The sequence below is a fragment of the Lepisma saccharinum genome, chromosome 16 (genome assembly GCF_977018435.1).
Source record: "Lepisma saccharinum chromosome 16, izLepSacc3.1, whole genome shotgun sequence".
NCBI lineage: Eukaryota > Metazoa > Arthropoda > Insecta > Zygentoma > Lepismatidae > Lepisma > Lepisma saccharinum.
The window spans coordinates 63751889-63763479 of record NC_139244.1 but is presented as its reverse complement, the minus strand read 5'-3'; positions in this window follow the sequence as shown (position 1 = coordinate 63763479).

Here is an 11591-nt window from a genome sequence, read left to right as displayed (position 1 = left end):
GGCGGGCGGCGCTGACGGAGGTGCCGACATTTGCGGCCTGTAATGCCTGCATATTTTTATGGACATATGCAGACATTTATATAAATATTGCAAAACTAGCACTAACCTGTGTTATAAGAGTTGTTCAAAGTGATGTCCACCTAGATTCACACATTCCTGGCATCGTTTGATGAAATTTTGATTCACACGCAAATTCTTCCTAGTTCTGCCCTTATATTGTCTTTTAGTTCGTCGATGCTATGAGGGTTATTTCGGTACACTCTATTTTTCAAGGTTCCCCACAAATAATAGTCACATACGGTAAGATCTGGCGAACGTGAAGGCCATAAACCTCTTGAAATTATTCTGTCATCAAACACCTCCCTTATAGCGTCCAAAGAATCAGCGGCGGTATGGGCTGTGGCCGAATCTTGTTGAAAATACCCATATTGTCTCTCATTATCTGATAACAACTGAAAAAACGGCGCGAGTATTTGTGTGCGCTACCTCTCTGAATTTATTGTGTCTTCAAAAAATATAGGCCCTATTATTCTTTTGGCACTTACAGCACACCACACACCTATTTTTGCATCGTGTAACGGAACTTCGTGTATTATTCGGGGATTTTCAGTGCTCCAGTATCTATTGTTCTGTGAACAAACATGACCACGCAAGTGAAACCATGCCTCATCCGAAAAAAATATTAACTGTGGATCAATACCATCTACAAGAATCTGCAAAACCCAATTACAGAAATTTACTCTACTTACGTTGTCAGGGGGCCGTAATTCTTGCACTATCGAAACTCTGTACGGTTTTAATTTTAGTAGCTTAGTGGCTGTATGTGCTGATGATTTTGACATGCCCATCTCCTGTGAAACACGGCGTAGAGGTTTGTTTGGAGAACGTTCTAACGATGCACCAATTTCATCGAGTTTTGCTTCGGTTAGAATCAGTCGTTTTTGCTTAGGTGTTTTAAAATTTAACGATCCAGTTTCTCGTAATTTAAGGACAAGACGTCTAACCGTATCTCTATGTGGAGGTGAAACGCCTGGGAATTTCTGTACAAATTGCCTACACACGTCTCGACATGAGTCTGTTTTCACGTAAGTGTCATACATAAAAATTCTTTGTTCCAACGTGAACTTTGCGGCTGGCATTCCAATCCTCTGACTGACACAACACACATACACACTGCAATAACACAAACAAGTAACGGCAAGTAACCAAGAATAACACTCTTACGCACAGCACGAAATTAACACGCTCTTGGTTTACATCTGCCTGCCACTATATTCACAGCTCTGTAGTCGCGAAGGAACAAAAAACTTGAGATAGGAGATTTCGGATTGCAAGGAAGCTCACGAACACCATTAGCTTTTAACGGTTCGTCTGCAGCGTAATCTTGATACAGTGTTGCACATTCGAAACCTCCAAACGATCCCCATCGACACAAAACTCTTTCAAGGATATAAACTTAAGCAGGACGTTACTGGTCAAAACTATGATTAAAATGTTTTACAGAGTATTATCTGTGGCTCTTAATATAATTTCTAAAGCGTATTTATTTGTGTATATAAGGGTGGAACTTGGAAGAATTACAGAAGAACTTTTGCGTGTTATAACACAGGTTAGTGCTCGTTTTGCAAGATGTCCACAAAAATAAGCGGGCATTACAGGCCTCAAATGTCGGCATCTCCGTCAGCGCCGCCCGCCACGTTTCTCCCGATCTCTCGGCTGCAGATCGAAATGGACGCACTGTAGGTTTGCCTAACCTAACTGAACCTAACCTTTCTTGATTGGTTTGTGGATCAATTTTCGATTAAAAACCTTCTGTGAATAGTTTGTGTGGCATTTTTTGGTTAATAAGTTTGGAAAGACTGCATATCAGCTGACGATAGACAACGTGAGTCAAGATTTGCCCGCCATATTGTGTGTAACGAAAGCGAATTAGCAATGAATAATAAATACTTGTAATGTGAAAAATTACGCTTTTTTCAGTGAAAAAAGCAAAATCCCATGTTCAAAAATGTTCCGCTATGCATAACAGGTAAGTACAAATGTAAATAATTAGGAAATAAACGAGTGAAATGTGTTTTCACTATACCATACTGTTACCATTCATTCAAACACTTTATAAAAACCTCTGGTTCACATTATATTTTGGAGAAAACACCAACAGATGATACACTTACAGCCACGTTCAATGACGTTCTTCGAAAATATACATCATGTACAAAGTACTGTACTATATTGCATTTTCACATGTAAAAAAAATGACCTCGAGATACAATTATGTAACAATCGATAGATGTTGCGCATCACACTATTTTGTTTAAAAGTACAAATAATGTGGTGACATTCACACATACATGACTCAATTTACATTATTCAACAAATACTCCACTTTCGACTTTCTTTATATAAAATAATATTAAATAATTTTAAAAAAAACATATTTTCAATTAGAACTACAACAGACCTCGGCAAATTTTCCATCCGTAAAATATTTTAGTAATGAGCTCTTTCCTACAGTGCTATCTCCTATTAGTATTAATCTGAATTGATACTCGAATATTGGTTCTACCATATTAAAGGTGGCTAATTTTACATATCTAGCATGCTGCGTCGTTTCTATGAATCACCATAAATCTGAAATCACAACAAACTGCGTACTAGCCGCATATGGGACATGAAACATATGATCAGGTATACAAGTCCAGTGTTGCCAGATTTTTGTGACAAAGGAATGTAGCGATAGCGCTACACAAGGATTAACGCGGCATTTAAGAATTTTTGCGGCTAACAACAACAACACTTTAATATGAATGCAAACCGGAGTGATTGGCATGAAACCAATGAGATACAATTATGAGTGCGTGCAGCCCCTCCCCCCCTTCTCCAAACCTCGCTCTTGAAATTTAGTGTAACCTCAGAAATTCAACAGAGAGTGCTGTATATTTGGGGGGGGGGGGATGCTAAGAGCAGCATGTAGTGATTTCGGATCTGATATCTGATATCCAGATAGAAAAGTATCCCTACTTTACAGTTACACCAGGGTGCGAAATACCGGGTTTAATGTATAAACGATCAAAGCTTGGGTTGCGCGACTCTTGAAACACTCTGTATTATGATTTTTCACAACCATTGAAAAATATTTTAAAACAGCCACGATAATTTTTTTCTGTTTTATGTAGTTAGTCGCCTGTGTAAATAATTTAGATTATGCTTTCTCTGAGCATGTTACTGTCTTTTTCAATTTCAATATTTTGCTAATACAGTATGTTGGCATAGTATATTTGATTATTGACATATTATAGTTTTAATGTGTGTGTAGCTAACAAGATACAAAATCAAAGATGAAAACACAAGTGCAAGCTTACTAAGAAATAATACTAATAGTCATTGTGTAAATAGTCTAAATAAATACACAGGATGATCCATAAAGACCGCCCGATTTCTATTGGCTACGGCAATTTAGTGGTGAGCACACACGCGCTGTACGTCGTTGACATGCGTGTACCAGTGTGTGTGTGTGTGGGGGGGGGATTCAGTTGTCATGGAGAGGTAGAGTGTTCAACACCGAGTAGTCCACCCAGGGCCGGCGGAAAGGGGGGGGGCGAACCTTGCCACTGTCCAGAGCGGCAAATTTTACCGACTTTGGCGGTAAATTGTGGTCCTCAGAAGGGCCGTCTTGTTTTATGGTGCAATCCCTGCTGTTGGTTGGATGACTTTAGAAGTCTCCTGCTGCGATGACTTCTAGGCAGACTTCCATCAGGAGCGTAGTTTTTCAACTTGACTCTGGAGTTTTGACATCTTGCTTCTGGTGTTCTTAATTAACTTTAGGATTTTGCCGTTGCAAAGTTTTTGAAGTAACCACTGGAGTGTTTCTTCATCTTCTCAGCTATTTTGCTGTTTTTGTTCTTGGTAGCTGTGTCTTCTCTGTTTTGGTGTTGCTGCTGCAGCGTAAGTGGTGTTTTTTTCTACCGTCTGTCTGCGATTTTTCTTCTCTCTGCATTGTTTTCTGTATAGTCGCGTCTGTTCTTGACCTTTTAGTGGCTGGTTTAAAGATTTTACATCCTTTGAAGTTGGCCGGGTGTTCTCCACCGCAGTTACAGCATATGGCAGGCAAGCTACGGTCCTTCTTCTCACATTCTGTTGACAGGTGATGCCTTGCTCATTTTACGCGCCGCCTTTCAATATCTCTGCGTGTGTCCGACCCTCTGGCACTTGTGTCATTGAGGAGTACCTGGGGATCTGTATAGCGTAACCTGTATTCGGTATCTTAACAGGTATTCTAATTGATGGATGGCTCTGGCATTCGCAGTGCGTCTGATGGCTACCAAGAGCGAGGCATTGACACCTTGGCATGGGTGGGTCTATCTCTTCTTGTCATCTAGCAGGTGTCCAGGACGTCGAAGGTCTCTGCAAGTTCTGTTTTGATATCTTGCACAGGCGTGTCTATTGGCAATTTTCTGATTACAACCTTGATCGGTCTGTCTCTTTTTGGGGTCATTGTGACGTACTCCGTGTCGCTTAGTTTGCAATATTCTATGACTTTGTCAAAAGCCTTTCTCGTCTTGAGTTGTATCCTAATGCCATCTCGGATTGTCTTCATCGCAGGTTCTTCCTGCGCAATGGCTGCGGTGAATGCGTATCTATTCTTAGCTTGGTATAAGAATAGAGGTGGCGGTACTTTTTCCGTACCTCTTGGGAGTCGTTCACTGGTGTCTGGCTGGTCGGTGTTCAGGGGTTGAAAAGTGTTGCTCGTCTCAACCATAGCAGGTGCTGGTGTAGCTTGACCGCTGACTCGTACTGTCTTCTTTGGGAAGAAGAAGGCTTCTTCTTCTTCCATTTTATCTACTTTTGAGGTGACTGCATGGTCCTCTTTTTGGTAGGACGGTCTCTGGTGTTATCACATTCAGGCTGAATGGTGTCTTCTGTGCTGGGATGCTCGCCCTGTACAATAGAATAGGCAAGACAAGAAACTCCTCGCTGCCTCACGCCCAAGCCACACGTAGGGGAGGGACGCACAGAAGCAGGGTTGGCAGTGCATATGGGCCAAATTGTCTACGCAGAACGAGAACACAAGAAAAGTAAACAAGGAATTGAAGTTAATCAAAAAATAGGTTTTTACATTAAAAAAATACACAAGAAGTGAGAAGGCAAGGTGTCAAAACTATGGCGGCAAAGACAGTATATTTCCCTTTGTAGATAAGATTTAATATAGTGCGGGGCCAAAAGTGGCGAAAACTGGGGGGGGGGCACCGCCCCCCCTAATCGCCGCCACTGCTATCGGTTATGTCTTCCATGCCACTCATGTCATCCTCGTTGATGGGACGATCTTCCAAGGGACTATCAACGTCAGAATCACTGTCGTCGGCAATATTGATAATGAGTGTCTCTGTTGCACTATTGATTAACGGTTCTGCCTTGAGATATTCATCCTCAATTTTTTTAACGTGATTTGACACTTTTTCTCACGCTGAAAGTGGTAACGTGGCTACAAATTCTGTGCACAAATAGTAGCGGATTCCACAGTAAACTTCACGTTCTTTTTCGAAATGTATTGTTTCATGTCTGCCCGTAGTTCTATCGCGTTAAGATCTGGGTGGTATGGCGGTAAACGTACAACGGAATGACCGTGTTCTGCTAAGATGGAATCAATTTTGAACATCTTCAAACAGGGTTTGTTAAGTGTCACCAATGAATACAATTCTGGTTTGAAAATGTGTGCGTCAAAGGGGATGTTGTTTTGAACGAGCCACTGAATCATGGTATATTTTCGGGAGGAGGCAGAAGGCGCAGGAAGTCCATCACTTTGTTTCTTCGTGCTCACACAACATTTATGACGTTCGGCAACCCTGCCTGTGTGCACGATAAGGGAAGTTCGCGCATGCGCTTGCCGAGTTTCCGAACCAGCACACGTTTGGGAGAGTTTCTTGTCTCACCTCTTGTACTGTAAGTTGCCATCTGTTGAGGGGAAGAACTGCTTTACTATGTTACGTAGTTCTTCGAAGCTGACTCTTTCTTCTGCGCTTCACTCCAATGGACGTGTCTGATTGGATTCCGCCATGTATGGTGGTTTCAGGTTCTTCTTTCTGCCTTGGCCGTCTCTGGATTGCTGCTTCAGGAACTGTCGCTTATCGTATACTGTTCTCGGCATTTATGGAGCTCTTGAGGTCGCCAAAGTAAACAAAGGGGTCTATTTGCTTGGACTTCCCGATGGATTGACTGAGCTAGGATAATAAACCTTTTCAAATGAGCAAGGCCTCATCTCCAGGAAGCTATCAACTCGCGGCAAGCCACGTCACCTAGCGACCTGTTGAGTGAGATGAGTCAAGGCAAAATGGATAATAAACCTTTTCCTGCTTCCACAAAAATAGGCAATAATTAGGTTGGAGATTCAATGAACTAACCGATCTCTAACTACGCACTGGTAATGATCAGGCTGGAAAGTTCATACGAACTAACCGATCACTGATACGGATTGACTGAACTTTTTTGTTTGGAGTCAGGATTTGAATATCCCAGCACATTGTTTTATTAACATTAACTGGAGTCGGTAATACATAACAATACTGTTACAATGATTACTTTCTAACATCGAGAGTACATAAGGACTAACGTAACTGTCGCGCCAGTACAATAGACAGTGTTAACACAAAATTACAAAACAGGGTACCTTACGGCACCAGGGCGTCGACGAGGTGTGTGATTACCCGTTGTCGTGTCGATGGGTCCGGTGCTTGCCGGATTTGTTGCAGTCCTTGAAGGAGTGTGATTAATCCTGTAAGGACATCTGGCTACGTTAGTTGCTGTAATACATCCAACAGCGTCGCTTGTTGATTGGTCGAAGATGAAGACGCTAGGCGGTTAGCCGGTCGAGGCGCTGGAGTGCGAGGGCCTCTCCTGCTGGTTTGTGGCTTTTGATTGGTTGGTCTCTGCTGTGGTACTGGTCGTGGTGCCGTGGCGGGTGACGTCTCGGTGGCTTCCTGTCTAATGGGCCGGGTAGGAATCCGGCGTTTGCTGTCAGATTGGGCTTTCCGTTCAGCTTGTATCTTCTTGAACAGCGGGCAACCTCGGTAGCTTGCATAGTGTTGTTGACCGCAGTTGGCGCATCTGGATGGTGTGGCCCGGTCTTTTTCCGGGCAGTCGGGAAATCGGTGTGCCCCCGCGCACTTGACGCAATGGGACTGGGCGAAACAATGCTTCTGCCCGTGTCCGACCCTCTGGCAGGCATGGCATTGTAAGATCTGCTTCGAACGGTATTTCTCCACTCGAATCTTGTAGGGGCTTATAAGGTCAAGCGTATAAATCCGTTCGGACTCCTTGGACTTTGGCAGGACGACCATCATAAGTGGTAATGGTCGCCTGGTCGAGGATTGACCGCTGGAATTCTTGTCATCAGTGGCGGTCGTCTTCTGACGTCGGATGGGAGTATTAAGGCGGCTTACACTATGGACTGTAAACAAAAGTATTCTGTCAAAACCTTTTGAAGCTGCTCGGGGGAGACATCCAGTGGGAGAAAGCGAATAATCACCTTAAGCTTAGCGGCGGTGGAGGAGCCGTACGCATGTCCAATCTTCCGGTCCTGTAGGAATTGGCGGACAGCCGTGAATTCCTGCTGGTCAAATGTTTGCACTTGACAGCAACCTCTGGTGTATTTCAAGACTGTGCGGTTGCCGACGATGTCAGATAATTGTACAGTTATCGCCTTGCTAGTCGAGTTGTAGATTGTAATACAGGGTGGCCTGCGTGTCTTCTCTGGTGGTGCGGTGACGGGCTTATCACCTCGTGTCTTGCTGTTTGGTTGCGACGCTGGTTGGCTGTCGCTGTCGCACTCGCTTGCGGTAGATTCTTCGTCTTCTTCTTCATTTGAGGGTCGTCCTTCTCGGAACCTCTTTCTCGTTCCCCCCCTATCCATGGCTGGGGTGTAGGATCGGAAGGAGCTCCGCTCTACCAGTGCTGGGCGTAATGGACGAGGTGCTTCGCCATCGGCATCTCGGCGAAGGATGACTGAACTACGGCCGCGTCGCTGTTTATATGCAAATCTGAGCGCAACTAGTGAATGCGTTTTGTTGAATGACCCTATTAATCAGATCTCTCAAGTGGTGGGAGAAATCGGGACAAGCAGATCAAATTCCACATACTACATAATGAAGGTGTACGCACCGGTGTGGTTTGGGGTCAAGAAGGAACCATCGATAACTGACGGAGCCCGACACCTCTGGAATTTGATCCACTTGTCCCGATTTCTCCCACACCACTTGAGAGATCTGATTAATAGGGTCATTCAACAAAACACATTCTTGGCCCATCCTGAAAATCTCCTGCTGGCTTTAATAACCGACCAAAACCCAGAAATAAGATGTTTTGGTTGGCAAAGAATTAAGAAACCAAGAGGATTGAAAAAAAGGCAAAAGAATTCGCACTTTTGTTTTACCAACCATCAATTTTAATGCAGACCAATACTATGACATGGTTGATTGGGCTTCATGCTCCCTCCACGAGCCTACGTTGGCCAATAATATTACAAATGAAGAAGTAGATGACTACAATAAAAACAAAAAAAATAGCGGAAATTCAAGACTTGTTACTTCTCTCTTCATAAACTTTTGTCTTCTCGTTTAACATCTAAGAAACTAAAAGTTAAAATATACAAAACAGTAATTTTGCCTATATGGGTGTGAATCTTGGTCCCTTACATTGAAGGAGGAACACAAATTGAGAGTATTTGAAAATGAGATCCTTAGGAAAATATTTGGACCTAAAAGGGATGAGGAGACAGGTGAGTGGAGAAGGTTACATAATTTAGAACTACATAATTTGTATTCATGTCCAGATATTATTAGAATAATTAAATCAAGAAGACTTAGGTGGGCAGGCCATGTGACACGAATGGGAGAGGAAAGTGCAGTTCACAGGCTTCTTGTTGGGAAACCTGATGGTAAGAGAACTGTAGGAAGGCCAAGATGAAGATGGAGGGATTACGTTGAGATGGACCTAAAGGAAATCGGTAAGGATGGAAAAGATTGGATTGATCTTGCCCAGGACAGAGACAGATATAAGGCTTTCATTGCTGCAGCAATGAACCTTCGGGTTTAAGAAGGCTAGAGAGTTAGTTATCTTCTTTCTTTCTCCGTTGTACATGCCTCTCTCTTTCTTCCTTTTTCCTTCCTTTTTCTTCTTCCTTTCCTATCTTCCTGTTTCATTCTCTCAACCTTTCTTCCTTTGTTTCTCTACCCTTCCTATCTTTTCTTAGTTCTTTTCTTCTCTCCTTTTCCCCAACCTACGTGGTGGAGTGTTAAAGCGCGCTAAGACGCCAACCTGAACATGGGTGTTCTTTGTCATCAATTATCTCATCTTACTCATCCTCATCGTTGTGGTTAGAAAAAAGTAGCAGAAAAGCGACGCTAAATAACATCCATCGAATCTATTTTTATTTTCGGTTTCCTCGTGCTCTCTCTCTCTCTCTCTCTCTCTCTCTCTCTCGCTTCCTTCTCTATTTTGCTGCACCTTTCTTTCTTCCTGTTACTTTTTTCTTTCCAAGGCCTCCCGGATAAGTTGAGGTGGTAACATCGTAGCCTTGTGATCAAGGGATCTTGGGTTCGATACCCGGTGGAGCCACATAGTGATTCAGATTCCATTTTAATCTGTAGGTCCAGTTCCGATTAGCCTTTCTGAGCATAAAGTAGACTTAAAAGAATAATGCAATCAATTCTTATATTCTTTCTAAGTTCCTTTCTTCCTCTGTGGTCTATACCTCTCTCTTTCTTTCCTTTCTTTCCTCTCCTCCCTCTCTCTCTCTTTATTTCCTCTCCTCTCTCCCTCTCTCTCTTTTCTTTCTTTCCTCTCCCCTTCTTTCTTTCTTTCTTTCTTCTGTCTCTTCCTTTATTCTACCTGTTTCCTTTTCTTTTCTCTTTTCATTTCTTCCTCTGTTTTATTCTCTTTCTTTCTTTCTATCTATTTATCTCTCTCTGCCAAAAATTAATTTGCAAATTTCTTATGTTGACGGGCTAAATATTATTTCATGGTATGTTCCCCCTGGTGGCAAGGCCTTTGCATTTCTCTGGAAGATAACATTTGTGGAGGAATTCTCAACAGACACGACCTGGCAATCTTGCTCGTTAAACCAAGGGGCTGCCATATTTCACACCTTCACTTATCCTGTTTCATTCAGCGTGTGTCAACAAACTGAAATCGAATGGAAAACGGCTGCCTACGTCACTGAACCCCACACAAAATTCACCCGTTTGCATTGAAACCGGTTCGGTGTCATGTATATAACATTACGCCCAATTCAGATATCTCGTAGGAGGGGGAAAGTGCAGTCAGTGCAGTCAGTCTGTTTCTTTCCTCAACACCTGAAGACGAAAATGCTTCTTAATTTCTATCATAATTGTTTCATTGTCTATTAATAGAAACCATATCAAAAATAGATGCATTCTTTCTGTGAAATATCCCATGTTTCGCACATCGTGCTTCTTTATTTACTGTTATTTGGACATTCACTTGGAAGTTAAAACTTAGCTTTGTGTGTTTTTCACGTGAATGACTGACAAGAGTGGCGTGCACGTGTTTTCGATGTTTTTCTGGGTATTATTTTTGTTCAAAGGAATAATATAATTGTAAAATATGGAATTTACTGTAATGAAAGGAGTGAAAATATAAACCCAGTCCGTCAGGTTCGTTCCCAAACAACATTAAATATTGGAACGTAACGTGGACCGAGTATTATTCCATGTCGAGAACACGAGACATTACGATCGACAATCTTCATCTCGTATTTCTCTTTGGCATCACTACTCAATTCACAGAGATGTATACCCGTGACTGGTATACAAGCCGCAGAATTGCAAATCTGTTTTTGTTGTCTAGTCACAAGGCGCTTGGTGGTTAGAGATGGATGGCTTGCTTCAGTGCTTCTTCAATAGGGTCGTTACAACCCAGCTGTGTCCAAGACTGTACATGGCACCATGTGTATTTATGTTTAAGAAAATTTCATGTAGCAAAAAGTTGCAGTAAAGTATGTTCCGATATATGCAGAATATCTTATTCACTAATTTACTTATTTTCTTTCACTGTATATTTAGTTAAAAATATATTTTCTGTTAAAAGAACTACAGGTAATATCTAATTTTTTTGACAAAAATCTAACAAGTTAAGCTATTCTGTGACTTGCAGACTCGACATCAATCAGAGAAGAAAACTGATGTTTTGGAAAGAAGGCGAGATTTTGTAAGCTTGTGTTGGGGTGGTGGAATAACCGCAAAAGAGATTAAGCGCGAAACGGACTAAGCGTGAAAGGGCACAACCGCGAAACGTAACACAGGATTAAAAGCGAAAGGAACAAGAGCGAAAGGAATAAACGCGAAGGAATGAGAGCGAAAGGTTTAAAAAGAACAATTCCACTGACATTGAATTTTTCGTACGAACCACGGTATTATAAAATATTTTATATCCACCCTTGGTACGTAGCTCCGTGAATTTGGGGATAACTTGTCGATTTGTATTAGAAATTAGCAATTTTGTAAAATTAGATGCATGTCAACCTTTGTTGCAGAAACAATAAGGAAAGGATCTTTTGGTTTCCACAGAATCTGCAATTG